This window comes from Rhipicephalus microplus, chromosome 3, assembly GCF_043290135.1.
Source record: "Rhipicephalus microplus isolate Deutch F79 chromosome 3, USDA_Rmic, whole genome shotgun sequence".
NCBI lineage: Eukaryota > Metazoa > Arthropoda > Arachnida > Ixodida > Ixodidae > Rhipicephalus > Rhipicephalus microplus.
The window spans coordinates 158,353,655-158,380,035 of record NC_134702.1 but is presented as its reverse complement, the minus strand read 5'-3'; the positions used below and the strand labels follow the sequence as shown (position 1 = coordinate 158,380,035).

Sequence of the window (26,381 nt, the reverse complement as noted above, 5' to 3'; positions counted from 1 at the left end):
CCATGCTGTAGAACGGAGAGGGACGGAGCGATCGCTTAGCCATTCGGCCAACAGGGTAAAACTATTGAAGTTACATAGCGTGCGCAAATTGGAGACTTGATGACAGCAGATAAAAGAAAATACTTCTGACACCGGGAATCGAACCCGGGCCTCCTGGGTGAAAGCCAGGTATCCTAGCCACTAGACCACGCCGGAGAACGGAGAGGGACGGAGCGATCGCTTTGATATTCGGCCAACAGGGTAAAAGTATTGAAGTTACAAAGCATGCGCAAATTGGAGGCTTGAAGACAGCAGATAAAAGAAAATACTTCCGACACCGGGAATCGTACCCGGGCCTCCTGGGTGAGAGCCAGGTATCCTAGCCACTAGACCATGCCGGAGAACGGAGAGGGACGGAGCGATCGCTTAGCCATTTGGCCAACAGGGTAAAAGTATTGAAGTTACATAGCGTGCGTAAATTGGATACTTGATAATAGCAGATAAAAAATACTTCCGACACCGGGAATCGAATCCAGGCCTCCTGGGTGAGAGCTAGGTATCCTAGCCACTAGACCATGCCGGAGAACGAAGAGGGACTGAGCGATCGCTTAGCCATTCGGCCAACAGGGTAAAAGTATTGAAGTTATATAGTATGCGCAAATTGAAGACTTGATGATAGCAGATAAAAAAATACTTCCAATACCGGGAATCACACGCAGGCCTCCTGGGTGAGAGCCAGGTATCCAAGCCACTAGACCATGCCGGAGAACGGAGAGGGACAGAGCGATCGCTTAGCCATTCGGCCAACAGGGTAAAAGTATTGAAGTTATATAGCATGCGCAAATTGGAGACTTGATGATAGCAGATGAAAAAATACTTCCGACACGGGGAATCGGACGCGGGCCTCCTGGGTGAGAGCGCCATAGGTATCCTAGACACTAGACCATGCTGTAGAACGGAGAGGGACGGAGCGATCGCTTAGCCATTCGGCCAACAGGGTAAAACTATTGAAGTTAGATAGCGTGCGCGAATTGGAGACTTGATGACAGCAGATAAAAGAAAATACTTCCGACACCAGGAATCAAACCCGGGCCTTCTGGGTGAAAGCCAGGTATCCTAGCCACTAGACCATGCCAGAGAACGGAGAGGGACGGAGCGATCGCTTAGCGATTCGGCCAACAGGGTAAAAGTATTGAAGTTACATAGCGTGCGCAAATCGGAGACTTGATGATAGCAGATAAAAGAAAATACTTCCGACACCGGGAATCGAACCCGGGCCTCCTGGGTGAGAGCCAGGTATCCTAGCCACTAGACCATGCCGGAGAACAGAGAGGGACGGAGCGATCACTTAGCCATTTGGCCAACAGGGTAAAAGTATTGAAGTTACATAGCGTGCGTAAATTGGATACTTGATAATAGCAGATAAAAAATACTTCCGACACCGGGAATCGTAACCGGGCCTCCTGGGTGAGAGCCAGGTGTCCAAGCCACTAGACCATGCCAGAGAACGGAGAGGGACAGAGCGATCGCTTAGCCATTCAGCCAACAGGGTAAAAGTATTGAAGTTACAAAGCATGCGCAAATTGTAGGCTTGAAGACAGCAGATAAAAGAAAATACTTCCGACAACGGGAATCGAACCAGGGCCTCCTGGGTGAAAGCCAGGTATCCTAGCCACTAGACCATGCCGGAGAACGGAGAAGGACGGAGCGATCGCTTAGCCATTCGGCCAACAAGGTAGAAGTATTGAAGATACATAGCGTGCGCAATTTGGAGACTTGATGATAGCTGATAAAAAAAAATACTCCCGACCCCAGGAATCGCAACCGGGCTTCCTGGGTGAGGGCCAGGTATCCTAGACACTAGACCATGCCGGAGAACGGAGAGGAACGGAGAGATCGCTTAGCCATTCGGCCAACAGGGTAAAACTTGAAGTTACATACCGTGCGCAAATTGGAGACTTGATGACAGCAGATAAAAGAATACTTCCGACACCGAGAATCGAACCAGGTTCTCCTGGGTGAGAGCCAGATATCCTAGCCACTAGACCACGCCGGAGAACGGAGAGGGACGGAGCGATCGCTTAGATATTCGGCCAACAGGGTAAAAGTATTGAAGTTACAAAGCATGCGCAAATTGGAGGCTTGAAAACAGCAGATAAAAGAAAATACTTCCCACACCGGGAATCGAATCCAGGCCTCCTGGGTGAGAGCCAAGTATCCAAGCCACTAGACCATGCCGGAGAACGGAGAGGGACAGAGCGATTGCTTAGCCATTCGGCCAACAGCGTAAAAGTATTGAAGTTATATAGCATGCGCAAATTGGAGACTTGATAATAGCAGATGAAAAATACTTCCGACACCGGGAATCAGATGCATGCCTCCTGGGTGAGAGCGCCATAGGTATCCTAGACACTAGATCATGCTGTAGAACGGAGGGACGGAGCGATCGCTTAGCCATTCGGCCAACAGGGTAAAACTATTGAAGTTACATAGCGTGCTCAAATTGGAGACTTGATGACAGCAGATAAAAGAAAATACTTCCGACACCGAGAATCGAACCCGGTCCTCCTGGGTGAAAGCCCGGTATCCTAGCCACTAGACCATGCCGGAGAACGGAGAAGGACGGAGCGATTGCTTAGCCATTTGGCCAACAGGGTAAAAGTATTGAAGTTACATAGCGTGCGTAAATTGGATACTTGATAATAGCAGATAAAAAATACTTCCGACACCGGGAATCGTACCCGGGCCTCCTGGGTGAGAGCCAGGTGTCCAAGCCACTAGACCATGCCAGAGAACGTAGAGGGACGGAGCGATCGCTTAGCCATTCGGCCAACAGGGTGAAACTATTCAAGTTACATACCGTGCGCAAATTGGAGACTTGATGACAGCAGATAAAAAAAAAATACTTCCGATACCGGGAATCGCACGCGGGCCTCCTGGGTGAGAGCCAGGTATCCAAGCCACTAGACCAAGCCGGAGAACGGAGAGGGACAGAGCGATCGCTTAGCCATTCGGCCAACAGGGTAAAAGTATTGAAGTTATATAGCATGCGCGAATTGGAGACTTGATGATAGCAGATGAAAAAATACTTCCGACACCGGGAATCGGACGCGGGCCTCCTGGGTGAGAGCGCCATAGGTATCCTAGGCACTAGACCATGCTGTAGAACGGAGAGGGACGGAGCGATCGCTTAGCCATTCGGCCAACAGGGTAAAACTATTGAAGTTATATAGCATGCGCAAATTGGAGACTTGATAATAGCAGATGAAAAAATACTTCCGACACCGGGAATCAGACGCAGGCCTCCTGGGTGAGAGCGCCATAGGTATCCTAGACACTAGATCATGCTGTAAAACGGAGGGACGGAGCGATCGCTTAGCCATTCGGCCAACAGGGTAAAACTATTGAAGTTACATAGCGTGCGCAAATTGGAGACTTGATGACAGCAGATAAAAGAAAATACTTCCGACACCGAGAATCGAACGCGGTCCTCCTGGGTGAAAGCCAGGTATCCTAGCCACTAGACCATGCCGGAGAACGGAGAAGGACGGAGCGATTGCTTAGCCATTTGGCCAACAGGGTAAAAGTATTGAAGTTACATAGCGTGCGTAAATTGGATACTTGATAATAGCAGATAAAAAATACTTCCGACACCGGGAATCGTACCCGGGCCTCCTGGGTGAGAGCCAGGTGTCCAAGCCACTAGGCCATGCCAGAGAACGTAGAGGGACGGAGCGATCGCTTAGCCATTCGGCCAACAGGGTGAAACTATTCAAGTTACATACCGTGCGCAAATTGGAGACTTGATGACAGCAGATAAAAAAAATACTTCCGATACCGGGAATCGCACGCGGGCCTCCTGGGTGAGAGCCAGGTATCCAAGCCACTAGACCATGCCGGAGAACGGAGAGGGACAGAGCGATCGCTTAGCCATTTGGCCAACAGGGTAAAAGTATTGAAGTTACATAGCGTGCGTAAATTGGATACTTGATAATAGCAGATAAAAAATACTTCCGACACCGGGAATCGAATCCAGGCCTCCTGGGTGAGAGCTAGGTATCCTAGCCACTAGACCACGCCGGAGAACGGAGAGGGACGGAGCGATCGCTTAGATATTCGGCCAACAGGGTAAAAGTATTGAAGTTACAAAGCATGCGCAAATTGGAGGCTTGAAAACAGCAGATAAAAGAAAATACTTCCCACACCGGGAATCGAATCCAGGCCTCCTGGGTGAGAGCCAGGTATCCAAGCCGCTAGACCATGCCGGAGAACGGAGAGGGACAGAGCGATCGCTTAGCCATTCGGCCAACAGGGTAAAAGTATTGAAGTTATATAGCATGCGCAAATTGGAGACTTGATGATAGCAGATGAAAAAATACTTCCGACACCGGGAATCGGACGCGGGCCTCCTGGGTGAGAGCGCCATAGGTATCCTAGACACTAGACCATGCTGTAGAACGGAGAGGGACGGAGCGATCACTTAGCCATTCGGCCAACAGGGTAAAACTATTGAAGTTACATAGCGTGCGCTAATTGGAGACTTGATGACAGCTGATAAAAGAAAATATTTCCGACACCGGGAATCAAACCCGGGCCTCTTGGGTGAAAGCCAGGTATCCTAGCCACTAGACCATGCCGGAGAACGGAGAGGGACGGAGCGATCGCTTAGCGATTCGGCCAACAGGGTAAAAGTATTGAAGTCACATAGCGTGCGCAAATTGGAGACTTGATGATAGCAGATAAAAGAAAATACTTCCGACACCGGGAATCGAACCCCGGCCTCCTGGGTGAGAGCCAGGTATCCTAGCCACTAGACCATGCCGGAGAACGGAGAGGGACGGAGCGATCACTTAGCCATTTGGCCAACAGGGTAAAAGTATTGAAGTTACATAGCGTGCGTAAATTAGATACTTGATAATAGCAGATAAAAAATGCTTCCGACACCGGGAATCGTACCCGGGCCTCCTGGGTGAGAGCCAGGTGTCCAAGCCACTAGACCATGCCAGAGAACGGAGAGGGACGGAGCGATCGCTTAGCCATTCGGCCAACAGGGTGAAACTATTCAAGTTACATAGCGTGCGTAAATTGGATACTTGATAATAGCAGATAAAAAATACTTCCGACACCGGGAATCGAATCCAGGCCTTCTGGGTAAGAGCTAGGTATCCTAGCCACTAGACCCTGCCGGAGAACGGAGAGGGACTGAGCGATCGCTTAGCCATTCGGCCAACAGGGTAAAAGTATTGAAGTTATATAGTATGCGCAAATTGGAGACTTGATGATAGCAGATAAAAAATACTTCCGATACCGGGAATCGCAAGCAGGCCTCCTGGGTGAGAGCCAGGTATCCAAGCCACTAAACCATGCCGGAGAACGGAGAGGGACAGAGCGATCGCTTAGCCATTCGGCGAACAGGGAGAAACTATTCAAGAGACATACCGTGCGCAAATTGGAGACTTGATGACAGCAGATAAAAGAATACTTCCGACACCAAGAATCGAACCAGGGTCTCCTGGGTGAAAGCCAGGTATCCTAGCCACTAGACCATGCTGGAGAACGGAGAAGGACGGAGCGATCGCTTAGCCATTCGGCCAACAAGGTAGAAGTATTGAAGATACATAGCGTGCGCAATTTGCAGACTTGATGATAGCTGATAAAAAAAATACTTCCGACCCCAGGAATCGCAACCGGGCTTCCTGGGTGAGAGCCAGGCATCCTAGACACTAGACCATGCCGGAGAACGGAGAGGGACGGAGAGATCGCTTAGCCATTCGGCCAACAGGGTAAAAGTATTGAAGTTACATAGCGTGCGTAAATTGGATACTTGATAATAGCAGATAAAAAATACTTCCGACACCGGGAATCGAATCCAGGCCTCCTGGGTGAGAGCTAGGTATCCTAGCCACTAGACCATGCCGGAGAACGGAGAGGGACTGAGCGATCGCTTAGCCATTCGGCCAACAGGGTAAAAGTATTGAAGTTATATAGTATGCGCAAATTGGAGACTTGATGATAGCAGATAAAAAATACTTCCGATACCGGGAATCGCACGCGGGCCTCCTGGGTGAGAGCCAGGTATCCAAGCCACTAGACCATGCCGGAAAACGGAGAGGGACAGAGCGATCGCTTAGCCATTCGGCCAACAGGGTAAAAGTATTGAAGTTATATAGCACGCGCAAATTGGAGACTTGATGATAGCAGATGAAAAAATACTTTCGACACCGGGAATCGGACGCGGGCCTCCTGGGTGAGAGCGCCATAGGTATCCTAGACACTAGACCATGCTGTAGAACGGAGAGGGACGGAGCGATCGCTTAGCCATTCGGCCAACAGGGTAAAACTATTGAAGTTACATAGCGTGCGCAAATTGGAGACTTGATGACATCAGATAAAAGAAAATACTTCTGACACCGGGAATCGAACCCGGGCCTCCTGGGTGAAAGCCAGGTATCCTAGCCACTAGACCATGCCGAAGAACGGAGAGGGACGGAGCGATCGCTTAGCGATTCGGTCAACAGGGTAAAAGTATTGAAGTTACTTAGCGTGCGCAAATTGGAGACTTGATGATAGCAGATAAAAGAAAATACTTCCGACACCGGGAATCGAACCCGGGCCTCCTGGGTGAGAGCGCCATAGGTATCCTAGACACTAGACCATGCTGTAGAACGGAGAGGGACGGAGCGATCGCTTAGCCATTCGGCCAACAGGGTAAAACTATTGAAGTTACATAGCGTGCGCAAATTGGAGACTTGATGACAGCAGATAAAAGAAAATACTTCTGACACCGGGAATCAAACCCGGGCCTCCTGGGTGAAAGCCAGGTATCCTAGCCACTAGACCACGCCGGAGAACGGAGACGGACGGAGCGATCGCTTAGATATTCGGCCAACAGGGTAAAAGTATTGAAGTTACAAAGCATGCGCAAATTGGAGGCTTGAAGACAGCAGATAAAAGAAAATACTTCCGACACCGGGAATCGTACCCGGGCCTCCTGGGTGAGAGCCAGGTATCCTAGCCACTAGACCATGCCGGAGAACGGAGAGGGACGGAGCGATCGCTTAGCCATTTGGCCAACAGGGTAAAAGTATTGAAGTTACATAGCGTGCGTAAATTGGATACTTGATAATAGCAGATAAAAAATACTTCCGACACCGGGAATCGAATCCAGGCCTCCTGGGTGAGAGCTAGGTATCCTAGCCACTAGACCACGCCGGAGAACGGAGAGGGACGGAGCGATCGCTTAGATATTCGGCCAACAGGGTAAAAGTATTGAAGTTACAAAGCATGCGCAAATTGGAGGCTTGAAAACAGCAGATAAAAGAAAATACTTCCCACACCGGGAATCGAATCCAGGCCTCCTGGGTGAGAGCCAGGTATCCAAGCCGCTAGACCATGCCGGAGAACGGAGAGGGACAGAGCGATCGCTTAGCCATTCGGCCAACAGGGTAAAAGTATTGAAGTTATATAGCATGCGCAAATTGGAGACTTGATGATAGCAGATGAAAAAATACTTCCGACACCGGGAATCGGACGCGGGCCTCCTGGGTGAGAGCGCCATAGGTATCCTAGACACTAGACCATGCTGTAGAACGGAGAGGGACGGAGCGATCACTTAGCCATTCGGCCAACAGGGTAAAACTATTGAAGTTACATAGCGTGCGCTAATTGGAGACTTGATGACAGCTGATAAAAGAAAATATTTCCGACACCGGGAATCAAACCCGGGCCTCTTGGGTGAAAGCCAGGTATCCTAGCCACTAGACCATGCCGGAGAACGGAGAGGGACGGAGCGATCGCTTAGCGATTCGGCCAACAGGGTAAAAGTATTGAAGTCACATAGCGTGCGCAAATTGGAGACTTGATGATAGCAGATAAAAGAAAATACTTCCGACACCGGGAATCGAACCCCGGCCTCCTGGGTGAGAGCCAGGTATCCTAGCCACTAGACCATGCCTGAAAACGGAGAGGGACGGAGCGATTACTTAGCCATTTGGCCAACAGGGTAAAAGTATTGAAGTTACATAGCGTGCGTAAATTGGATACTTGATAATAGCAGATAAAAAATGCTTCCGACACCGGGAATCGTACCCGGGCCTCCTGGGTGAGAGCCAGGTGTCCAAGCCACTAGACCATGCCAGAGAACGGAGAGGGACGAAGCGATCGCTTAGCCATTCGGCCAACAGGGTGAAACTATTCAAGGTACATAGCGTGCGTAAATTGGATACTTGATAATAGCAGATAAAAATACTTCCGACACCGGGAATCGAATCCAGGCCTCCTGGGTGAGAGCTAGGTATCATAGCCACTAGACCCTGCTGGAGAACGGAGAGGGACTGAGCGATCGCTTAGCCATTCGGCCAACAGGGTAAAAGTATTGAAGTTTGTAACTTCAATACTTTTACCCTGTTGGCCGAATCGCTAAGCGATCGCTCCGTCCCTCTCCGTTCTCCGGCATGGTCTAGTGGCTAGGATACCTGGCTCTCATCAGGAGGCCCGGGTTCGATTTGCGGTGTCGGAAGTATTTTCTTTTAGCTGCTGTCATCAAGTCTTCAATTTGCGCACGCTATGTATCTTCAATAGTTTTACCCTGTTGGCCGAATGGCTAAGCGATCGCTCCGTCCCTCTCAAATCTCTGGCATGGTCTAGTGGCTAGGATACCTGGATCTCACCCAGCAGGCCCGGGTACGATTCCAGGTGTCAGAAGTTTTTCTTTTATCTGCTGTCATCAAGTCTCCAATTTGTGCACGGTATGTAACTTCAATAGTTTTACCCTGTTGGCCGAATGGCTAAGCGATCTCTCCGTCCCTCTCCATTCTCCGGCATGGTCTAGTGTCTAGGATACCTGGCTCTCACCCAGGAAGCCCGGTTGCGATTCCTTGGGTCGGGAGTATTTTATTTTATCAGCTATCATCAAGTCTCCAAATTGCGCACACTATGTATCTTCAATACTTCTACCTTGTTGGCCGAATGGCTAAGCGATCGCTCCGTCCTTCTCCGTTCTCCGGCATGGTCTAGTGGCTAGGATACCTGGCTTTCACCCAGGAGGCCCGGATTCGATTCCCGGTGTCGGAAGTATTTTTTCATCTGCTATAATCAAGTCTCCAATTTGCGCATGCTATATAACTTCAATACTTTTACCCTGTTGGCCGAATGGCTAAGCGATCGCTCTGTCCCTCTCCGTTCTCCAGCATGGTCTAGTGGCTTGGATACCTGGCTCTAGCCCAGGAGGCCCGCGTGCGATTCCCGGTGTCGGAAGTATTTTTATCTGCTATCATCAAGTCTCCAATTTGCGCATACTATATAACTTCAATACTTTTACCCTGTTGGCCGAATGGCTAAGCGATCGCTCAGTCCCTCTCCGTTCTCCGGCATGGTCTAGTGGCTAGGATACCTAGCTCTCACCCAGGAGGCCTGGATTCGATTCCCGGTGTCGGAAGTATTTTCTTTTATCTGCTGTCTTCAAGCCTCCGATTTGCGCATGCTTTGTAACTTCAATACTTTTACCCTTTTGGCCGAATATCTAAGCGATCGCTCCGTTCATCTCCGTCTCCGGCGTGGTCTCGTGGCTAGGATACCTGGCTTTCACCCAGCAGGCCCGGGTTCGATTCCCGGTGTCGGAAGTATTTTCTTTTATCTGCTGTCATCAAGTCTCCAATTTGCGCACGCTATGTAACTTCAATAGTTTTACCCTGTTGGCCGAATGGCTAAGCGATCGCTCCGTCCCTCTCCGTTCTACAGCATGGTCTAGTGTCTAGGATACCTATGGCGCTCTCACCCAGGAGGCCCGCGTCCAATTCCCGGTGTCGGAAGTATTTTTTCATCTGCTATCATCAAGTCTCCAATTTGCGCATGCTATATAACTTCAATACTTTTACGCTGTTGGTCGAATGGCTAAGCGATCGCTCTGTCCCTCTCCGTTCTCCGGCATGGTCTAGTGGCTTGGATACCTGGCTCTCACCCAGGAGGCCCGCGTGCGATTCCCGGTGTCGGAAGTATTTTTTTACCTGCTATCATCAAGTCTCCAATTTGCGCATACAATATAACTTCAATACTTTTACCCTGTTGGCCGAATGGTAAAGCGATCGCTCAGTCCCTCTCCGTTCTCCGGCATGGTCTAGGGCTAGGATACCTAGCTCTCACCCAGGAGGCCTGGATTCGATTCCCGTTGTCGGAAGTATTTTCTTTTATCTGCTGTCTTCAAGCCTCCAATTTGCGCATGCTTTGTAACTTCAATTTTTTACCCTGTTGGCCGAATATCTAAGCAATCGCTCCGTCCCTCTCCGTTCTCCGGCGTGGTGTAGTGGCTAGGATATCTGGCTCTCACCCAGGAGACCCTGGTTCGATTCTTGGTGTCGGAAGTATTCTTTTATCTGCTGTCATCAAGTCTCCAATTTGCGCGCGGTATGTAACTTGAATAGTTTCACCCTGTTGGCCGAATGGCTAAGCGATCGCTCCGTCCCTCTCCGTTCTTTGGCATGGTCTAGTGGCTTGGACACCTGGCTCTCACCCAGGAGGCCCGGGTACGATTCCCGGTGTCGGAAGTATTTTTTATCTGCTATTATCAAGTATCCAATTTACGCACGCTATGTAACTTCAATACTTTTACCCTGTTGGCCAAATGGCTAAGTGATCGCTCCGTCCCTCTCCGTTCTCCGGCATGGTCTAGTGGCTAGGATACCTGGCTCTCACTCAGGAGGCCCGGGTTCGATTCCCGGTGTCGGAAGTATTTTCTTTTATCTGCTATCATCAAGTGTCCAATTTGCGCACGCTATGTAATTTCAATACTTTTACCCTGTTGGCCGAATCGCTAAGCGATCGCTCCGTCCCTCTCCGTTCTCCGGCATGGTCTAGTGGCTAGGATACCTGGCTTTCACCCAGGAGGCCCGGGTTCGATTCCTGGTGTCGGAAATATTTTCTTTTATCTGCTGTCACCAAGTCTCCCATTTGCGCACGCTATGTAACTTTAATAGTTTTACCCTGTTGGCCGAATGGCTAAGCGATCGCTCCATCCCTCTCCGTTCTACAGCATGGTCTAGTGTCTAGGATACCTATGGCGCTCTCACCCAGGAGGCCCGCGTCCGATTCCCGGTGTCGGAAGTATTTTTTCATCTGCTATCATCAAGTCTCCAGTTTGCGCATGCAATATAACTTCAATACTTTTACCCTGTTGGCCGAATGGCTAAGCGTTCGCTCTGTCCCTCTCCGTTCTCCAGCATGGTCTAGTGGCTTGGATACCTGGCTCTCACCCAGGAGGCCTGCGTGCGATTCCCGGTATCGGAAGTATTTTTTTATCTGCTATCATCAAGTTTCCAATTTGCGCATACTATATAACTTCAATACTTTTACCCTGTTGGCCGAATGGCTAAGCGATCGCTCAGTCCCTCTCCGTTCTCCGGCATGGTCTAGTGGCTAGGATACCTAGCTCTCACCCAGGAGGCCTGGATTCAATTCCCGGTGTCGGAAGTATTTTCTTTTATCTGCTGTCATCAAGTATCCCATTTGCGCACGGTATGTAACTTGAATAGTTTCACCCTGTTGGCCGAATGGCTAAGGGATCGCTCCGTCCCTCTACGTTCTCTGGCATGGTCTAGTGGCTAGGATACCTGGCTCTCATCAGGAGGCCCGGGTTCGATTTGCGGTGTCGGAAGTATTTTCTTTTAGCTGCTGTCATCAAGTCTTCAATTTGCGCACGCTATGTATCTTCAATAGTTTTACCCTGTTGGCCGAATGGCTAAGCGATCGCTCCGTCCCTCTCCATTCTACAGCATGGTCTAGTGTCTAAGATACTTACGGCGCTCTCACCCAGGAGGCCCGCGTGCGATTCCCGGTGTCGGAAGTATTTTATCTGCTATCATCAAGTCTCCAATTTGCGCATACCATATAACTTCAATACTTTTACCCTGTTGGCCGAATGGCTAAGCGATCGCTCAGTCCCTCTCCGTTCTCCGGCATGGTCTCGTGGCTAGGATACCTAGCTTTCACCCAGGAGGCCTGGATTCGATTCCCGGTGTGGGAAGTATTTTCTTTCATTTGCTGTCTTCAAGCCTCCAATTTGCGCATGCTTTGTAACTTCAATCCTTTTATCCTGTTGGCCGAATATCTAAGCGATCGCTCCGTCCTTCTCCGTTCTCCGGCGTGGTCTAGTGGCTAGTATATCTGGCTCTCACCCAGGACACCCTGGTTCGATTCTTGGTGTCGGAAGTATTTTTTTATCTGCTGTCATCAAGTCTCCAATTTGCGCACGGTATGTAACTTTAATAGTTTCACCCTGTTGGCCGAATGGCTAAGCGATCGCTCCGTCCCTCTCCGTTCTCTGGCACGGTCTAGTGGCTTGGATACCTGGCTCTCATCAGGAGGCCCGGGTTCGATTTGCGGTGTCGGAAGTATTTTCTTTTAGCTGCTGTCATAAAGTCTTCAATTTGCGCAGGCTATGTATCTTCAATAGTTTTACCCTGTTGGCCGAATGGCTAAGCGATCGCTCCGTCCCTCTCAAATCTCTGGCATGGTCTAGTGGCTAGGATACCTGGCTCTCACCCAGCAGGCCCGGGTACGATTCCCGGTGCCAGAAGTTTTTTCTTTTATCTGCTGTCATCAAGTCTCCAATTTGCGCAAGGTATGTAACTTCAATAGTTTTACCCTGTTGGCCAAATGGCTAAGCGATCTCTCCGTCCCTTTCCATTCTCCGGCATGGTCTAGTGTCTAGGATACCTGGCTCTCACCCAGGAAGCCCGGTTGCGATTCCTGGGGTCGGGAGTATTTTATTTTATCAGCTATCATCAAGTCTCCAAATTGCGCACGCTATGTATCTTCCTTCTACCTTGTTGGCCGAATGGCTAAGCGATCGCTCCGTTCTTTTCCGTTCTCCGGCACGGTCTAGTGGCTAGGATACCTGGCTTTCACCCAGGAGGCCCGGGTTCGATTCCCGGTGTCGGAAGTATTTTCTTTTATCTGCTGTCATCAAGTCTCCAATTTGCGCACGCTATGTAACTTCAATAGTTTTACCCTGTTGGCCGAATGGCTAAGCGATCGCTCTGTCCCTCTCCATTCTACAGCATGATCTAGTGTCTAGGATACCTATGGCGCTCTCACCCAGGAGGCCCGCGTGCGATTCCCGGTGTCGGAAGTATTTTTTATCTGCTATCATCAAGTCTCCAATTTGCGCATACTATATAACTTCAATACTTTTACCCTGTTGGCCGAATGGCTAAGCGATCGCTCAGTCCCTCTCCGTTCTCCGGCATGGTCTAGTGGCTAGGATACCTAGCTCTCACCCAGGAGGCCTGGATTCGATTCCCGGTGTCGGAAGTATTTTCTTTTATCTGCTGTCTTCAAGCCTCCGATTTGCGCATGCTTTGTAACTTCAATACTTTTACCCTTTTGGCCGAATATCTAAGCGATCGCTCCGTTCATCTCCGTCTCCGGCGTGGTCTCGTGGCTAGGATACCTGGCTTTCACCCAGCAGGCCCGGGTTCGATTCCCGGTGTCGGAAGTATTTTCTTTTATCTGCTGTCATCAAGTCTCCAATTTGCGCACGCTATGTAACTTCAATAGTTTTACCCTGTTGGCCGAATGGCTAAGCGATCGCTCCGTCCCTCTCCGTTCTACAGCATGGTCTAGTGTCTAGGATACCTATGGCGCTCTCACCCAGGAGGCCCGCGTCCAATTCCCGGTGTCGGAAGTATTTTTTCATCTGCTATCATCAAGTCTCCAATTTGCGCATGCTATATAACTTCAATACTTTTACGCTGTTGGCCGAATGGCTAAGCGATCGCTCTGTCCCTCTCCGTTCTCCGGCATGGTCTAGTGGCTTGGATACCTGGCTCTCACCCAGGAGGCCCGCGTGCGATTCCCGGTGTCGGAAGTATTTTTTTACCTGCTATCATCAAGTCTCCAATTTGCGCATACAATATAACTTCAATACTTTTACCCTGTTGGCCGAATGGTAAAGCGATCGCTCAGTCCCTCTCCGTTCTCCGGCATGGTCTAGTGGCTAGGATACCTAGCTCTCACCCAGGAGGCCTGGATTCGATTCCCGTTGTCGGAAGTATTTTCTTTTATCTGCTGTCTTCAAGCCTCCAATTTGCGCATGCTTTGTAACTTCAATACTTTTACCCTTTTGGCCGAATATCTAAGCGATCGCTCCGTTCATCTCCGTCTCCGGCGTGGTCTCGTGGCTAGGATACCTGGCTTTCACCCAGCAGGCCCGGGTTCGATTCCCGGTGTCGGAAGTATTTTCTTTTATCTGCTGTCATCAAGTCTCCAATTTGCGCACGCTATGTAACTTCAATAGTTTTACCCTGTTGGCCGAATGGCTAAGCGATCGCTCCGTCCCTCTCCGTTCTACAGCATGGTCTAGTGTCTAGGATACCTATGGCGCTCTCACCCAGGAGGCCCGCGTCCAATTCCCGGTGTCGGAAGTATTTTTTCATCTGCTATCATCAAGTCTCCAATTTGCGCATGCTATATAACTTCAATACTTTTACGCTGTTGGTCGAATGGCTAAGCGATCGCTCTGTCCCTCTCCGTTCTCCGGCATGGTCTAGTGGCTTGGATACCTGGCTCTCACCCAGGAGGCCCGCGTGCGATTCCCGGTGTCGGAAGTATTTTTTTACCTGCTATCATCAAGTCTCCAATTTGCGCATACAATATAACTTCAATACTTTTACCCTGTTGGCCGAATGGTAAAGCGATCGCTCAGTCCCTCTCCGTTCTCCGGCATGGTCTAGGGCTAGGATACCTAGCTCTCACCCAGGAGGCCTGGATTCGATTCCCGTTGTCGGAAGTATTTTCTTTTATCTGCTGTCTTCAAGCCTCCAATTTGCGCATGCTTTGTAACTTCAATTTTTTACCCTGTTGGCCGAATATCTAAGCAATCGCTCCGTCCCTCTCCGTTCTCCGGCGTGGTGTAGTGGCTAGGATATCTGGCTCTCACCCAGGAGACCCTGGTTCGATTCTTGGTGTCGGAAGTATTCTTTTATCTGCTGTCATCAAGTCTCCAATTTGCGCGCGGTATGTAACTTGAATAGTTTCACCCTGTTGGCCGAATGGCTAAGCGATCGCTCCGTCCCTCTCCGTTCTTTGGCATGGTCTAGTGGCTTGGACACCTGGCTCTCACCCAGGAGGCCCGGGTACGATTCCCGGTGTCGGAAGTATTTTTTATCTGCTATTATCAAGTATCCAATTTACGCACGCTATGTAACTTCAATACTTTTACCCTGTTGGCCAAATGGCTAAGTGATCGCTCCGTCCCTCTCCGTTCTCCGGCATGGTCTAGTGGCTAGGATACCTGGCTCTCACTCAGGAGGCCCGGGTTCGATTCCCGGTGTCGGAAGTATTTTCTTTTATCTGCTATCATCAAGTGTCCAATTTGCGCACGCTATGTAATTTCAATACTTTTACCCTGTTGGCCGAATCGCTAAGCGATCGCTCCGTCCCTCTCCGTTCTCCGGCATGGTCTAGTGGCTAGGATACCTGGCTTTCACCCAGGAGGCCCGGGTTCGATTCCTGGTGTCGGAAATATTTTCTTTTATCTGCTGTCACCAAGTCTCCCATTTGCGCACGCTATGTAACTTTAATAGTTTTACCCTGTTGGCCGAATGGCTAAGCGATCGCTCCATCCCTCTCCGTTCTACAGCATGGTCTAGTGTCTAGGATACCTATGGCGCTCTCACCCAGGAGGCCCGCGTCCGATTCCCGGTGTCGGAAGTATTTTTTCATCTGCTATCATCAAGTCTCCAGTTTGCGCATGCAATATAACTTCAATACTTTTACCCTGTTGGCCGAATGGCTAAGCGTTCGCTCTGTCCCTCTCCGTTCTCCAGCATGGTCTAGTGGCTTGGATACCTGGCTCTCACCCAGGAGGCCTGCGTGCGATTCCCGGTATCGGAAGTATTTTTTTATCTGCTATCATCAAGTTTCCAATTTGCGCATACTATATAACTTCAATACTTTTACCCTGTTGGCCGAATGGCTAAGCGATCGCTCAGTCCCTCTCCGTTCTCCGGCATGGTCTAGTGGCTAGGATACCTAGCTCTCACCCAGGAGGCCTGGATTCGATTCCCGGTGTCGGAAGTATTTTCTTTTATCTGCTGTCTTCAAGCCTCCGATTTGCGCATGCTTTGTAACTTCAATACTTTTACCCTTTTGGCCGAATATCTAAGCGATCGCTCCGTTCATCTCCGTCTCCGGCGTGGTCTCGTGGCTAGGATACCTGGCTTTCACCCAGCAGGCCCGGGTTCGATTCCCGGTGTCGGAAGTATTTTCTTTTATCTGCTGTCATCAAGTCTCCAATTTGCGCACGCTATGTAACTTCAATAGTTTTACCCTGTTGGCCGAATGGCTAAGCGATCGCTCCGTCCCTCTCCGTTCTACAGCATGGTCTAGTGTCTAGGATACCTATGGCGCTCTCACCCAGGAGGCCCGCGTCCAATTCCCGGTGTCGGAAGTATTTTTTCATCTGCTATCATCAAGTCTCCAATTTGCGCATGCTATATAACTTCAATACTTTTACGCTGTTGGTCGAATGGCTAAGCGATCGCTCTGTCCCTCTCCGTTCTCCGGCATGGTCTAGTGGCTTGGATACCTGGCTCTCACCCAGGAGGCCCGCGTGCGATTCCCGGTGTCGGAAGTATTTTTTTACCTGCTATCATCAAGTCTCCAATTTGCGCATACAATATAACTTCAATACTTTTACCCTGTTGGCCGAATGGTAAAGCGATCGCTCAGTCCCTCTCCGTTCTCCGGCATGGTCTAGGGCTAGGATACCTAGCTCTCACCCAGGAGGCCTGGATTCGATTCCCGTTGTCGGAAGTATTTTCTTTTATCTGCTGTCTTCAAGCCTCCAATTTGCGCATGCTTTGTAACTTCAATTTTTTACCCTGTTGGCCGAATATCTAAGCAATCGCTCCGTCCCTCTCCGTTCTCCGGCGTGGTGTAGTGGCTAGGATATCTGGCTCTCACCCAGGAGACCCTGGTTCGATTCTTGGTGTCGGAAGTATTCTTTTATCTGCTGTCATCAAGTCTCCAATTTGCGCGCGGTATGTAACTTGAATAGTTTCACCCTGTTGGCCGAATGGCTAAGCGATCGCTCCGTCCCTCTCCGTTCTTTGGCATGGTCTAGTGGCTTGGACACCTGGCTCTCACCCAGGAGGCCCGGGTACGATTCCCGGTGTCGGAAGTATTTTTTATCTGCTATTATCAAGTATCCAATTTACGCACGCTATGTAACTTCAATACTTTTACCCTGTTGGCCAAATGGCTAAGTGATCGCTCCGTCCCTCTCCGTTCTCCGGCATGGTCTAGTGGCTAGGATACCTGGCTCTCACTCAGGAGGCCCGGGTTCGATTCCCGGTGTCGGAAGTATTTTCTTTTATCTGCTATCATCAAGTGTCCAATTTGCGCACGCTATGTAATTTCAATACTTTTACCCTGTTGGCCGAATCGCTAAGCGATCGCTCCGTCCCTCTCCGTTCTCCGGCATGGTCTAGTGGCTAGGATACCTGGCTTTCACCCAGGAGGCCCGGGTTCGATTCCTGGTGTCGGAAATATTTTCTTTTATCTGCTGTCACCAAGTCTCCCATTTGCGCACGCTATGTAACTTTAATAGTTTTACCCTGTTGGCCGAATGGCTAAGCGATCGCTCCATCCCTCTCCGTTCTACAGCATGGTCTAGTGTCTAGGATACCTATGGCGCTCTCACCCAGGAGGCCCGCGTCCGATTCCCGGTGTCGGAAGTATTTTTTCATCTGCTATCATCAAGTCTCCAGTTTGCGCATGCAATATAACTTCAATACTTTTACCCTGTTGGCCGAATGGCTAAGCGTTCGCTCTGTCCCTCTCCGTTCTCCAGCATGGTCTAGTGGCTTGGATACCTGGCTCTCACCCAGGAGGCCTGCGTGCGATTCCCGGTATCGGAAGTATTTTTTTATCTGCTATCATCAAGTTTCCAATTTGCGCATACTATATAACTTCAATACTTTTACCCTGTTGGCCGAATGGCTAAGCGATCGCTCAGTCCCTCTCCGTTCTCCGGCATGGTCTAGTGGCTAGGATACCTAGCTCTCACCCAGGAGGCCTGGATTCAATTCCCGGTGTCGGAAGTATTTTCTTTTATCTGCTGTCATCAAGTATCCCATTTGCGCACGGTATGTAACTTGAATAGTTTCACCCTGTTGGCCGAATGGCTAAGGGATCGCTCCGTCCCTCTACGTTCTCTGGCATGGTCTAGTGGCTAGGATACCTGGCTCTCATCAGGAGGCCCGGGTTCGATTTGCGGTGTCGGAAGTATTTTCTTTTAGCTGCTGTCATCAAGTCTTCAATTTGCGCACGCTATGTATCTTCAATAGTTTTACCCTGTTGGCCGAATGGCTAAGCGATCGCTCCGTCCCTCTCCATTCTACAGCATGGTCTAGTGTCTAAGATACTTACGGCGCTCTCACCCAGGAGGCCCGCGTGCGATTCCCGGTGTCGGAAGTATTTTATCTGCTATCATCAAGTCTCCAATTTGCGCATACCATATAACTTCAATACTTTTACCCTGTTGGCCGAATGGCTAAGCGATCGCTCAGTCCCTCTCCGTTCTCCGGCATGGTCTCGTGGCTAGGATACCTAGCTTTCACCCAGGAGGCCTGGATTCGATTCCCGGTGTGGGAAGTATTTTCTTTCATTTGCTGTCTTCAAGCCTCCAATTTGCGCATGCTTTGTAACTTCAATCCTTTTATCCTGTTGGCCGAATATCTAAGCGATCGCTCCGTCCTTCTCCGTTCTCCGGCGTGGTCTAGTGGCTAGTATATCTGGCTCTCACCCAGGACACCCTGGTTCGATTCTTGGTGTCGGAAGTATTTTTTTATCTGCTGTCATCAAGTCTCCAATTTGCGCACGGTATGTAACTTTAATAGTTTCACCCTGTTGGCCGAATGGCTAAGCGATCGCTCCGTCCCTCTCCGTTCTCTGGCACGGTCTAGTGGCTTGGATACCTGGCTCTCATCAGGAGGCCCGGGTTCGATTTGCGGTGTCGGAAGTATTTTCTTTTAGCTGCTGTCATAAAGTCTTCAATTTGCGCAGGCTATGTATCTTCAATAGTTTTACCCTGTTGGCCGAATGGCTAAGCGATCGCTCCGTCCCTCTCAAATCTCTGGCATGGTCTAGTGGCTAGGATACCTGGCTCTCACCCAGCAGGCCCGGGTACGATTCCCGGTGCCAGAAGTTTTTTCTTTTATCTGCTGTCATCAAGTCTCCAATTTGCGCAAGGTATGTAACTTCAATAGTTTTACCCTGTTGGCCAAATGGCTAAGCGATCTCTCCGTCCCTTTCCATTCTCCGGCATGGTCTAGTGTCTAGGATACCTGGCTCTCACCCAGGAAGCCCGGTTGCGATTCCTGGGGTCGGGAGTATTTTATTTTATCAGCTATCATCAAGTCTCCAAATTGCGCACGCTATGTATCTTCCTTCTACCTTGTTGGCCGAATGGCTAAGCGATCGCTCCGTTCTTTTCCGTTCTCCGGCACGGTCTAGTGGCTAGGATACCTGGCTTTCACCCAGGAGGCCCGGGTTCGATTCCCGGTGTCGGAAGTATTTTCTTTTATCTGCTGTCATCAAGTCTCCAATTTGCGCACGCTATGTAACTTCAATAGTTTTACCCTGTTGGCCGAATGGCTAAGCGATCGCTCTGTCCCTCTCCATTCTACAGCATGATCTAGTGTCTAGGATACCTATGGCGCTCTCACCCAGGAGGCCCGCGTGCGATTCCCGGTGTCGGAAGTATTTTTTATCTGCTATCATCAAGTCTCCAATTTGCGCATACTATATAACTTCAATACTTTTACCCTGTTGGCCGAATGGCTAAGCGATCGCTCAGTCCCTCTCCGTTCTCCGGCATGGTCTAGTGGCTAGGATACCTAGCTCTCACCCAGGAGGCCTGGATTCGATTCCCGGTGTCGGAAGTATTTTCTTTTATCTGCTGTCTTCAAGCCTCCGATTTGCGCATGCTTTGTAACTTCAATACTTTTACCCTTTTGGCCGAATATCTAAGCGATCGCTCCGTTCATCTCCGTCTCCGGCGTGGTCTCGTGGCTAGGATACCTGGCTTTCACCCAGCAGGCCCGGGTTCGATTCCCGGTGTCGGAAGTATTTTCTTTTATCTGCTGTCATCAAGTCTCCAATTTGCGCACGCTATGTAACTTCAATAGTTTTACCCTGTTGGCCGAATGGCTAAGCGATCGCTCCGTCCCTCTCCGTTCTACAGCATGGTCTAGTGTCTAGGATACCTATGGCGCTCTCACCCAGGAGGCCCGCGTCCAATTCCCGGTGTCGGAAGTATTTTTTCATCTGCTATCATCAAGTCTCCAATTTGCGCATGCTATATAACTTCAATACTTTTACGCTGTTGGCCGAATGGCTAAGCGATCGCTCTGTCCCTCTCCGTTCTCCGGCATGGTCTAGTGGCTTGGATACCTGGCTCTCACCCAGGAGGCCCGCGTGCGATTCCCGGTGTCGGAAGTATTTTTTTACCTGCTATCATCAAGTCTCCAATTTGCGCATACAATATAACTTCAATACTTTTACCCTGTTGGCCGAATGGTAAAGCGATCGCTCAGTCCCTCTCCGTTCTCCGGCATGGTCTAGTGGCTAGGATACCTAGCTCTCACCCAGGAGGCCTGGATTCGATTCCCGTTGTCGGAAGTATTTTCTTTTATCTGCTGTCTTCAAGCCTCCAATTTGCGCATGCTTTGTAACTTCAATTTTTTACCCTGTTGGCCGAATATCTAAGCAATCGCTCCGTCCCTCTCCGTTCTCCGGCGTGGTCTAGTGGCTAGGATATCTGGCTCTCACCCAGGAGACCCTGGTTCGATTCTTGGTGTCGGAAGTATTCTTTTATCTGCTGTCATCAAGTCTCCAATTTGCGCGCGGTATGTAACTTGAATAGTTTCACCCTGTTGGCCGAATGGCTAAGCGATCGCTCCGTCCCTCTCCGTTCTTTGGCACGGTCTAGTGGCTTGGACACCTGGCTCTCACCCAGGAGGCCCGGGTACGATTCCCGGTGTCGGAAGTATTTTTTATCTGCTATTATCAAGTATCCAATTTACGCACGCTATGTAACTTCAATACTTTTACCCTGTTGGCCAAATGGCTAAGTGATCGCTCCGTCCCTCTCCGTTCTCCGGCATGGTCTAGTGGCTAGGATACCTGGCTCTCACTCAGGAGGCCCGGGTTCGATTCCCGGTGTCGGAAGTATTTTCTTTTATCTGCTATCATCAAGTGTCCAATTTGCGCACGCTATGTAATTTCAATACTTTTACCCTGTTGGCCGAATCGCTAAGCGATCGCTCCGTCCCTCTCCGTTCTCCGGCATGGTCTAGTGGCTAGGATACCTGGCTTTCACCCAGGAGGCCCGGGTTCGATTCCCGGTGTCGGAAATATTTTCTTTTATCTGCTGTCACCAAGTCTCCCATTTGCGCACGCTATGTAACTTTAATAGTTTTACCCTGTTGGCCGAATGGCTAAGCGATCGCTCCATCCCTCTCCGTTCTACAGCATGGTCTAGTGTCTAGGATACCTATGGCGCTCTCACCCAGGAGGCCCGCGTCCGATTCCCGGTGTCGGAAGTATTTTTTCATCTGCTATCATCAAGTCTCCAGTTTGCGCATGCAATATAACTTCAATACTTTTACCCTGTTGGCCGAATGGCTAAGCGTTCGCTCTGTCCCTCTCCGTTCTCCAGCATGGTCTAGTGGCTTGGATACCTGGCTCTCACCCAGGAGGCCTGCGTGCGATTCCCGGTATCGGAAGTATTTTTTTATCTGCTATCATCAAGTTTCCAATTTGCGCATACTATATAACTTCAATACTTTTACCCTGTTGGCCGAATGGCTAAGCGATCGCTCAGTCCCTCTCCGTTCTCCGGCATGGTCTAGTGGCTAGGATACCTAGCTCTCACCCAGGAGGCCTGGATTCAATTCCCGGTGTCGGAAGTATTTTCTTTTATCTGCTGTCATCAAGTATCCCATTTGCGCACGGTATGTAACTTGAATAGTTTCACCCTGTTGGCCGAATGGCTAAGGGATCGCTCCGTCCCTCTACGTTCTCTGGCATGGTCTAGTGGCTAGGATACCTGGCTCTCATCAGGAGGCCCGGGTTCGATTTGCGGTGTCGGAAGTATTTTCTTTTAGCTGCTGTCATCAAGTCTTCAATTTGCGCACGCTATGTATCTTCAATAGTTTTACCCTGTTGGCCGAATGGCTAAGCGATCGCTCCGTCCCTCTCCATTCTACAGCATGGTCTAGTGTCTAAGATACTTACGGCGCTCTCACCCAGGAGGCCCGCGTGCGATTCCCGGTGTCGGAAGTATTTTATCTGCTATCATCAAGTCTCCAATTGGCGCATACCATATAACTTCAATACTTTTACCCTGTTGGCCGAATGGCTAAGCGATCGCTCAGTCCCTCTCCGTTCTCCGGCATGGTCTCGTGGCTAGGATACCTAGCTTTCACCCAGGAGGCCTGGATTCGATTCCCGGTGTGGGAAGTATTTTCTTTCATTTGCTGTCTTCAAGCCTCCAATTTGCGCATGCTTTGTAACTTCAATCCTTTTATCCTGTTGGCCGAATATCTAAGCGATCGCTCCGTCCTTCTCCGTTCTCCGGCGTGGTCTAGTGGCTAGTATATCTGGCTCTCACCCAGGACACCCTGGTTCGATTCTTGGTGTCGGAAGTATTTTTTTATCTGCTGTCATCAAGTCTCCAATTTGCGCACGGTATGTAACTTTAATAGTTTCACCCTGTTGGCCGAATGGCTAAGCGATCGCTCCGTCCCTCTCCGTTCTCTGGCACGGTCTAGTGGCTTGGATACCTGGCTCTCATCAGGAGGCCCGGGTTCGATTTGCGGTGTCGGAAGTATTTTCTTTTAGCTGCTGTCATAAAGTCTTCAATTTGCGCAGGCTATGTATCTTCAATAGTTTTACCCTGTTGGCCGAATGGCTAAGCGATCGCTCCGTCCCTCTCAAATCTCTGGCATGGTCTAGTGGCTAGGATACCTGGCTCTCACCCAGCAGGCCCGGGTACGATTCCCGGTGCCAGAAGTTTTTTCTTTTATCTGCTGTCATCAAGTCTCCAATTTGCGCAAGGTATGTAACTTCAATAGTTTTACCCTGTTGGCCGAATGGCTAAGCGATCTCTCCGTCCCTTTCCATTCTCCGGCATGGTCTAGTGTCTAGGATACCTGGCTCTCACCCAGGAAGCCCGGTTGCGATTCCTGGGGTCGGGAGTATTTTATTTTATCAGCTATCATCAAGTCTCCAAATTGCGCACGCTATGTATCTTCCTTCTACCTTGTTGGCCGAATGGCTAAGCGATCGCTCCGTTCTTTTCCGTTCTCCGGCACGGTCTAGTGGCTAGGATACCTGGCTTTCACCCAGGAGGCCCGGGTTCGATTCCCGGTGTCGGAAGTATTTTCTTTTATCTGCTGTCATCAAGTCTCCAATTTGCGCACGCTATGTAACTTCAATAGTTTTACCCTGTTGGCCGAATGGCTAAGCGATCGCTCTGTCCCTCTCCATTCTACAGCATGATCTAGTGTCTAGGATACCTATGGCGCTCTCACCCAGGAGGCCCGCGTCCGATTCGCGGTGTCGGAAGTATTTTTTCATCTGCTATCATCAAGTCTCCAATTTGCGCATGCTATATAACTTCAATACTTTTACCCTGTTGGCCGAATGGCTAAGCGATCGCTCTGTCCCTTTCCGTTCTCCAGCATGGTCTAGTGGCTTGGATACCTGGCTCTAGCCCAGGAGGCCCGCGTGCGATTCCCGGTGTCGGAAGTATTTTTTATCTGCTATCATCAAGTCTCCAATTTGCGCATACTATATAACTTCAATACTTTTACCCTGTTGGCCGAATGGCTAAGCGATCGCTCAGTCCCTCTCCGTTCTCCGGCATGGTCTAGTGGCTAGGATACCTAGCTCTCACCCAGGAGGCCTGGATTCGATTCCCGGTGTCAGAAGTATTTTCTTTTATCTGCTGTCTTGAAGCCTCCGATTTGCGCATGCTTTGTAACTTCAATACTTTTACCCTGTTGGCCGAATATCTAAGCGATCGCTCCGTTCCTCTCCGTCTCCGGCGTGGTCTAGTGGCTAGGATACCTGGCTTTCACCCAAGAGGCCCGGGTTCGATTCCCGGTATCGGAAGAATTTTCTTTTATCTGCTGTCATCAAGTCTCCAATTTGCGCACGCTATGAACCTTCAATGGTTTTACCCTGTTGGCCGAATGGCTAAGCGATCGCTCCGTCCCTCTCCGTTCTACAGCATGGTCTAGTGTCTAGGATACCTATGGCGCTCTCACCCAGGAGGCCCGCGTCCGATTCCCGGTGTCGAAAGTATTTTTTCATCTGCTATCATCAAGTCTCCAATTTGCGCACGCTATGTAACTTCAATAGTTTTTCCCTGTTGACCGAATAGCTAAGCGATCGCTCCGTCCCTCTCTGTTCTACAGCATGGTCTATTGTCAAGGATACCTTGCTCTCACCCAGGAGGCCCGGTTTCGATTCCCGGTGTCGGAAGTATTTTCTTTTATCTGCTGTCATCAAGTCTCCAATTTGCGCACGCTATGTAACTTCAATAGTTTTACCCTGTTGACCGAATGGCTAAGCGATCGCTCCGTCCCTCTCCGTTCTACAGCATGGTCTAGTGTCTAGGATACCTATGGCGCCCTCACCCAGGAGGCCCGCGTCCGATTCCCGGTGTCGGAAGTATTTTTTTATCTGCTATCATCAAGTCTCCAATTTGCGCATGCTATATAACTTGAATAGTTTCACCCTGTTGGCCGAATGGCTAAGCGATCGCTCCGCACCTCTCCGTTCTCTGGCATGGTCTAGTGGCTTGGATACCTGGCTCTCACCCAGGAGGCCCGGGTACGATTCCCGGTGTCGGAAGTATTTTTTTATCTGCTATCATCAAGTCTCCAATTTGCGCATGCTATATAACTTGAATAGTTTCACCCTGTTGGCCGAATGGCTAAGCGATCGCTCCGTCCCTCTCCGTTCTCTGGCATGGTCTAGTGGCTTGGACACCTGGCTCTCACCCAGGAGGCCCGGTTTCGATTCCCGGTGTCGGAAGTATTTTCTTTTATCTGCTGTCATCAAGTCTCTAATTTGCGCACGCTATGTAACTTCAATAGTTTTACCCTGTACCGAATAGCTAAGCGATCGCTCCTTCCCTCTCTGTTCTACATGATGGTCTATTGTCAAGGATACCTTGCTCTCACCCAGGAGGCCCGGTTTCGATTCCCGGTGTCGGAAGTATTTTTTCATCTGCTATCATCAAGTCTCCAATTTGCGCATACGATATAACTTCAATACTTTTACCCTGTTGGCCGAATGGCTAAGCGATCGCTCAGTCCCTCTCCGTTCTCCGGCATGGTCTAGTGGCTAGGATACCTAGCTCTCACCCAGGAGGCCTGGATTCGATTCCCGGTGTCGGAAGTATTTTCTTTTATCTGCTGTCTTCAAGCCTCCAATTTGCGCATGGTTTGTAACTTCAATACTTTTACCCTGTTGGCCGAATATCTAAGCGATCGCTCCGTCCTTCTCCGTTCTCCGGCGTGGTCTAGTGGCTAGGATATCTGGCTCTCACCCAGGAGACCCTGGTTCGATTCTTGGTGTCGGAAGTTTTTTTTTATCTGCTGTCATCAAGTCTCCAATTTGCGCACGGTATGTAACTTGAATAGTTTCACCCTATTGGCCGAATGGCTAAGCGATCGCTCCGTCCCTCTCCGTTCTCTGGCATGGTCTAGTGGCTTGGATACCTGGCTCTCACCCAGGTGGCCCGGGTACGATTCCCGGTGTCGGAAGTATTTTTTATCAGCTATTATAAGTATCCAATTTACGCACGCTATGTAACTTCAATACTTTTACCCTGTTGGCCAAATGGCTAAGCGATCGCTCCGTCCCTCTCCGTTCTCCGGCATGGTCTAGTGGCTAGGATACCTGGCTCTCACCCAGGAGGCCCGGGTTCGATTCCCGGTGTCGGAAGTATTTTCCTTTATCTGCTATCATCAAGTCTCCAATTTGCGCACGCTATGTAACTTCAATACTTTTACCCTGTTGGCCGAATCGCTAAGCGATCGCTCCGTCCCTCTCCGTTCTCCGGCATGGTCTAGTGGCTAGGATACCTGGCTCTCATCAGGAGGCCCGGGTTTGATTTGCGGTGTCGGAAGTATTTTCTTTTATCTGCTGTCATCAAGTCTTCAATTTGCGCACGGTATGTAACTTATATAGTTTTACCCTGTTGGCCGAATGGCTTAGCGATCTCTCCGTCCCTCTCCGTTCTCCCGCATGGTCTAGTGTCTAGGATACCTGGCTCTCCTCCAGGAAGCCCGGTTGCGATTCCCGGTGTCGGAAGTATTTTCTTTTAT

At 49.9% G+C, this 26,381-nt stretch overlaps 53 non-coding genes across 53 annotated transcripts; 33 read left to right on the top strand and 20 right to left on the bottom strand.

The window, feature by feature from the left end:
* Positions 1 to 123: 123 nt before the first annotated feature.
* Positions 124 to 195, bottom strand: TRNAE-UUC (transfer RNA glutamic acid (anticodon UUC)). Its single transcript has one exon. It is a non-coding gene; the product is annotated as a tRNA-Glu (tRNA).
* A 113-nt stretch (positions 196 to 308) lies between these two features.
* Positions 309 to 380, bottom strand: TRNAE-CUC (transfer RNA glutamic acid (anticodon CUC)). Its single transcript has one exon. It is a non-coding gene; the product is annotated as a tRNA-Glu (tRNA).
* A 110-nt stretch (positions 381 to 490) lies between these two features.
* TRNAE-CUC (transfer RNA glutamic acid (anticodon CUC)) lies at positions 491 to 562 on the bottom strand. Its single transcript has one exon. It is a non-coding gene; the product is annotated as a tRNA-Glu (tRNA).
* A 668-nt stretch (positions 563 to 1,230) lies between these two features.
* On the bottom strand, positions 1,231 to 1,302 carry TRNAE-CUC (transfer RNA glutamic acid (anticodon CUC)). Its single transcript has one exon. It is a non-coding gene; the product is annotated as a tRNA-Glu (tRNA).
* Positions 1,303 to 1,597: 295 nt separating this feature from the next.
* On the bottom strand, positions 1,598 to 1,669 carry TRNAE-UUC (transfer RNA glutamic acid (anticodon UUC)). The gene has a single exon. It is a non-coding gene; the product is annotated as a tRNA-Glu (tRNA).
* Positions 1,670 to 2,517: 848 nt separating this feature from the next.
* Positions 2,518 to 2,589, bottom strand: TRNAE-UUC (transfer RNA glutamic acid (anticodon UUC)). The gene has a single exon. It is a non-coding gene; the product is annotated as a tRNA-Glu (tRNA).
* Positions 2,590 to 2,699: 110 nt separating this feature from the next.
* On the bottom strand, positions 2,700 to 2,771 carry TRNAE-CUC (transfer RNA glutamic acid (anticodon CUC)). Its single transcript has one exon. It is a non-coding gene; the product is annotated as a tRNA-Glu (tRNA).
* A 671-nt stretch (positions 2,772 to 3,442) lies between these two features.
* TRNAE-UUC (transfer RNA glutamic acid (anticodon UUC)) lies at positions 3,443 to 3,514 on the bottom strand. Its single transcript has one exon. It is a non-coding gene; the product is annotated as a tRNA-Glu (tRNA).
* Positions 3,515 to 3,624: 110 nt separating this feature from the next.
* Positions 3,625 to 3,696, bottom strand: TRNAE-CUC (transfer RNA glutamic acid (anticodon CUC)). Its single transcript has one exon. It is a non-coding gene; the product is annotated as a tRNA-Glu (tRNA).
* Positions 3,697 to 4,547: 851 nt separating this feature from the next.
* TRNAE-UUC (transfer RNA glutamic acid (anticodon UUC)) lies at positions 4,548 to 4,619 on the bottom strand. Its single transcript has one exon. It is a non-coding gene; the product is annotated as a tRNA-Glu (tRNA).
* A 113-nt stretch (positions 4,620 to 4,732) lies between these two features.
* TRNAE-CUC (transfer RNA glutamic acid (anticodon CUC)) lies at positions 4,733 to 4,804 on the bottom strand. Its single transcript has one exon. It is a non-coding gene; the product is annotated as a tRNA-Glu (tRNA).
* A 110-nt stretch (positions 4,805 to 4,914) lies between these two features.
* Positions 4,915 to 4,986, bottom strand: TRNAE-CUC (transfer RNA glutamic acid (anticodon CUC)). The gene has a single exon. It is a non-coding gene; the product is annotated as a tRNA-Glu (tRNA).
* A 475-nt stretch (positions 4,987 to 5,461) lies between these two features.
* Positions 5,462 to 5,533, bottom strand: TRNAE-UUC (transfer RNA glutamic acid (anticodon UUC)). The gene has a single exon. It is a non-coding gene; the product is annotated as a tRNA-Glu (tRNA).
* A 294-nt stretch (positions 5,534 to 5,827) lies between these two features.
* On the bottom strand, positions 5,828 to 5,899 carry TRNAE-CUC (transfer RNA glutamic acid (anticodon CUC)). Its single transcript has one exon. It is a non-coding gene; the product is annotated as a tRNA-Glu (tRNA).
* Positions 5,900 to 6,381: 482 nt separating this feature from the next.
* Positions 6,382 to 6,455, bottom strand: TRNAE-UUC (transfer RNA glutamic acid (anticodon UUC)). Its single transcript has one exon. It is a non-coding gene; the product is annotated as a tRNA-Glu (tRNA).
* A 300-nt stretch (positions 6,456 to 6,755) lies between these two features.
* On the bottom strand, positions 6,756 to 6,827 carry TRNAE-UUC (transfer RNA glutamic acid (anticodon UUC)). Its single transcript has one exon. It is a non-coding gene; the product is annotated as a tRNA-Glu (tRNA).
* A 113-nt stretch (positions 6,828 to 6,940) lies between these two features.
* On the bottom strand, positions 6,941 to 7,012 carry TRNAE-CUC (transfer RNA glutamic acid (anticodon CUC)). Its single transcript has one exon. It is a non-coding gene; the product is annotated as a tRNA-Glu (tRNA).
* Positions 7,013 to 7,679: 667 nt separating this feature from the next.
* On the bottom strand, positions 7,680 to 7,751 carry TRNAE-UUC (transfer RNA glutamic acid (anticodon UUC)). The gene has a single exon. It is a non-coding gene; the product is annotated as a tRNA-Glu (tRNA).
* A 113-nt stretch (positions 7,752 to 7,864) lies between these two features.
* On the bottom strand, positions 7,865 to 7,936 carry TRNAE-CUC (transfer RNA glutamic acid (anticodon CUC)). The gene has a single exon. It is a non-coding gene; the product is annotated as a tRNA-Glu (tRNA).
* Positions 7,937 to 8,046: 110 nt separating this feature from the next.
* On the bottom strand, positions 8,047 to 8,118 carry TRNAE-CUC (transfer RNA glutamic acid (anticodon CUC)). The gene has a single exon. It is a non-coding gene; the product is annotated as a tRNA-Glu (tRNA).
* Positions 8,119 to 8,979: 861 nt separating this feature from the next.
* TRNAE-UUC (transfer RNA glutamic acid (anticodon UUC)) lies at positions 8,980 to 9,051 on the top strand. Its single transcript has one exon. It is a non-coding gene; the product is annotated as a tRNA-Glu (tRNA).
* Positions 9,052 to 9,343: 292 nt separating this feature from the next.
* Positions 9,344 to 9,415, top strand: TRNAE-CUC (transfer RNA glutamic acid (anticodon CUC)). The gene has a single exon. It is a non-coding gene; the product is annotated as a tRNA-Glu (tRNA).
* Positions 9,416 to 10,448: 1,033 nt separating this feature from the next.
* On the top strand, positions 10,449 to 10,520 carry TRNAE-CUC (transfer RNA glutamic acid (anticodon CUC)). The gene has a single exon. It is a non-coding gene; the product is annotated as a tRNA-Glu (tRNA).
* A 110-nt stretch (positions 10,521 to 10,630) lies between these two features.
* TRNAE-CUC (transfer RNA glutamic acid (anticodon CUC)) lies at positions 10,631 to 10,702 on the top strand. Its single transcript has one exon. It is a non-coding gene; the product is annotated as a tRNA-Glu (tRNA).
* Positions 10,703 to 10,815: 113 nt separating this feature from the next.
* On the top strand, positions 10,816 to 10,887 carry TRNAE-UUC (transfer RNA glutamic acid (anticodon UUC)). Its single transcript has one exon. It is a non-coding gene; the product is annotated as a tRNA-Glu (tRNA).
* A 483-nt stretch (positions 10,888 to 11,370) lies between these two features.
* On the top strand, positions 11,371 to 11,442 carry TRNAE-CUC (transfer RNA glutamic acid (anticodon CUC)). Its single transcript has one exon. It is a non-coding gene; the product is annotated as a tRNA-Glu (tRNA).
* A 1,033-nt stretch (positions 11,443 to 12,475) lies between these two features.
* Positions 12,476 to 12,547, top strand: TRNAE-CUC (transfer RNA glutamic acid (anticodon CUC)). The gene has a single exon. It is a non-coding gene; the product is annotated as a tRNA-Glu (tRNA).
* Positions 12,548 to 12,841: 294 nt separating this feature from the next.
* On the top strand, positions 12,842 to 12,913 carry TRNAE-UUC (transfer RNA glutamic acid (anticodon UUC)). Its single transcript has one exon. It is a non-coding gene; the product is annotated as a tRNA-Glu (tRNA).
* Positions 12,914 to 13,212: 299 nt separating this feature from the next.
* TRNAE-CUC (transfer RNA glutamic acid (anticodon CUC)) lies at positions 13,213 to 13,284 on the top strand. Its single transcript has one exon. It is a non-coding gene; the product is annotated as a tRNA-Glu (tRNA).
* A 1,772-nt stretch (positions 13,285 to 15,056) lies between these two features.
* On the top strand, positions 15,057 to 15,128 carry TRNAE-CUC (transfer RNA glutamic acid (anticodon CUC)). Its single transcript has one exon. It is a non-coding gene; the product is annotated as a tRNA-Glu (tRNA).
* Positions 15,129 to 15,238: 110 nt separating this feature from the next.
* TRNAE-CUC (transfer RNA glutamic acid (anticodon CUC)) lies at positions 15,239 to 15,310 on the top strand. The gene has a single exon. It is a non-coding gene; the product is annotated as a tRNA-Glu (tRNA).
* Positions 15,311 to 15,423: 113 nt separating this feature from the next.
* On the top strand, positions 15,424 to 15,495 carry TRNAE-UUC (transfer RNA glutamic acid (anticodon UUC)). The gene has a single exon. It is a non-coding gene; the product is annotated as a tRNA-Glu (tRNA).
* A 483-nt stretch (positions 15,496 to 15,978) lies between these two features.
* Positions 15,979 to 16,050, top strand: TRNAE-CUC (transfer RNA glutamic acid (anticodon CUC)). The gene has a single exon. It is a non-coding gene; the product is annotated as a tRNA-Glu (tRNA).
* A 1,033-nt stretch (positions 16,051 to 17,083) lies between these two features.
* On the top strand, positions 17,084 to 17,155 carry TRNAE-CUC (transfer RNA glutamic acid (anticodon CUC)). The gene has a single exon. It is a non-coding gene; the product is annotated as a tRNA-Glu (tRNA).
* A 110-nt stretch (positions 17,156 to 17,265) lies between these two features.
* TRNAE-CUC (transfer RNA glutamic acid (anticodon CUC)) lies at positions 17,266 to 17,337 on the top strand. The gene has a single exon. It is a non-coding gene; the product is annotated as a tRNA-Glu (tRNA).
* Positions 17,338 to 17,450: 113 nt separating this feature from the next.
* On the top strand, positions 17,451 to 17,522 carry TRNAE-UUC (transfer RNA glutamic acid (anticodon UUC)). The gene has a single exon. It is a non-coding gene; the product is annotated as a tRNA-Glu (tRNA).
* Positions 17,523 to 18,005: 483 nt separating this feature from the next.
* TRNAE-CUC (transfer RNA glutamic acid (anticodon CUC)) lies at positions 18,006 to 18,077 on the top strand. Its single transcript has one exon. It is a non-coding gene; the product is annotated as a tRNA-Glu (tRNA).
* A 1,033-nt stretch (positions 18,078 to 19,110) lies between these two features.
* TRNAE-CUC (transfer RNA glutamic acid (anticodon CUC)) lies at positions 19,111 to 19,182 on the top strand. The gene has a single exon. It is a non-coding gene; the product is annotated as a tRNA-Glu (tRNA).
* Positions 19,183 to 19,476: 294 nt separating this feature from the next.
* Positions 19,477 to 19,548, top strand: TRNAE-UUC (transfer RNA glutamic acid (anticodon UUC)). Its single transcript has one exon. It is a non-coding gene; the product is annotated as a tRNA-Glu (tRNA).
* A 299-nt stretch (positions 19,549 to 19,847) lies between these two features.
* Positions 19,848 to 19,919, top strand: TRNAE-CUC (transfer RNA glutamic acid (anticodon CUC)). The gene has a single exon. It is a non-coding gene; the product is annotated as a tRNA-Glu (tRNA).
* An 851-nt stretch (positions 19,920 to 20,770) lies between these two features.
* On the top strand, positions 20,771 to 20,842 carry TRNAE-CUC (transfer RNA glutamic acid (anticodon CUC)). Its single transcript has one exon. It is a non-coding gene; the product is annotated as a tRNA-Glu (tRNA).
* Positions 20,843 to 21,135: 293 nt separating this feature from the next.
* On the top strand, positions 21,136 to 21,207 carry TRNAE-CUC (transfer RNA glutamic acid (anticodon CUC)). Its single transcript has one exon. It is a non-coding gene; the product is annotated as a tRNA-Glu (tRNA).
* A 113-nt stretch (positions 21,208 to 21,320) lies between these two features.
* TRNAE-UUC (transfer RNA glutamic acid (anticodon UUC)) lies at positions 21,321 to 21,392 on the top strand. Its single transcript has one exon. It is a non-coding gene; the product is annotated as a tRNA-Glu (tRNA).
* A 483-nt stretch (positions 21,393 to 21,875) lies between these two features.
* TRNAE-CUC (transfer RNA glutamic acid (anticodon CUC)) lies at positions 21,876 to 21,947 on the top strand. The gene has a single exon. It is a non-coding gene; the product is annotated as a tRNA-Glu (tRNA).
* A 1,033-nt stretch (positions 21,948 to 22,980) lies between these two features.
* TRNAE-CUC (transfer RNA glutamic acid (anticodon CUC)) lies at positions 22,981 to 23,052 on the top strand. Its single transcript has one exon. It is a non-coding gene; the product is annotated as a tRNA-Glu (tRNA).
* A 294-nt stretch (positions 23,053 to 23,346) lies between these two features.
* Positions 23,347 to 23,418, top strand: TRNAE-UUC (transfer RNA glutamic acid (anticodon UUC)). Its single transcript has one exon. It is a non-coding gene; the product is annotated as a tRNA-Glu (tRNA).
* A 666-nt stretch (positions 23,419 to 24,084) lies between these two features.
* Positions 24,085 to 24,156, top strand: TRNAE-UUC (transfer RNA glutamic acid (anticodon UUC)). The gene has a single exon. It is a non-coding gene; the product is annotated as a tRNA-Glu (tRNA).
* Positions 24,157 to 24,828: 672 nt separating this feature from the next.
* TRNAE-CUC (transfer RNA glutamic acid (anticodon CUC)) lies at positions 24,829 to 24,900 on the top strand. The gene has a single exon. It is a non-coding gene; the product is annotated as a tRNA-Glu (tRNA).
* Positions 24,901 to 25,011: 111 nt separating this feature from the next.
* TRNAE-CUC (transfer RNA glutamic acid (anticodon CUC)) lies at positions 25,012 to 25,083 on the top strand. The gene has a single exon. It is a non-coding gene; the product is annotated as a tRNA-Glu (tRNA).
* A 294-nt stretch (positions 25,084 to 25,377) lies between these two features.
* TRNAE-CUC (transfer RNA glutamic acid (anticodon CUC)) lies at positions 25,378 to 25,449 on the top strand. The gene has a single exon. It is a non-coding gene; the product is annotated as a tRNA-Glu (tRNA).
* Positions 25,450 to 25,562: 113 nt separating this feature from the next.
* TRNAE-CUC (transfer RNA glutamic acid (anticodon CUC)) lies at positions 25,563 to 25,634 on the top strand. The gene has a single exon. It is a non-coding gene; the product is annotated as a tRNA-Glu (tRNA).
* Positions 25,635 to 25,745: 111 nt separating this feature from the next.
* On the top strand, positions 25,746 to 25,817 carry TRNAE-CUC (transfer RNA glutamic acid (anticodon CUC)). The gene has a single exon. It is a non-coding gene; the product is annotated as a tRNA-Glu (tRNA).
* A 109-nt stretch (positions 25,818 to 25,926) lies between these two features.
* TRNAE-CUC (transfer RNA glutamic acid (anticodon CUC)) lies at positions 25,927 to 25,998 on the top strand. The gene has a single exon. It is a non-coding gene; the product is annotated as a tRNA-Glu (tRNA).
* The last annotated feature ends 383 nt before the right edge of the window (positions 25,999 to 26,381 follow it).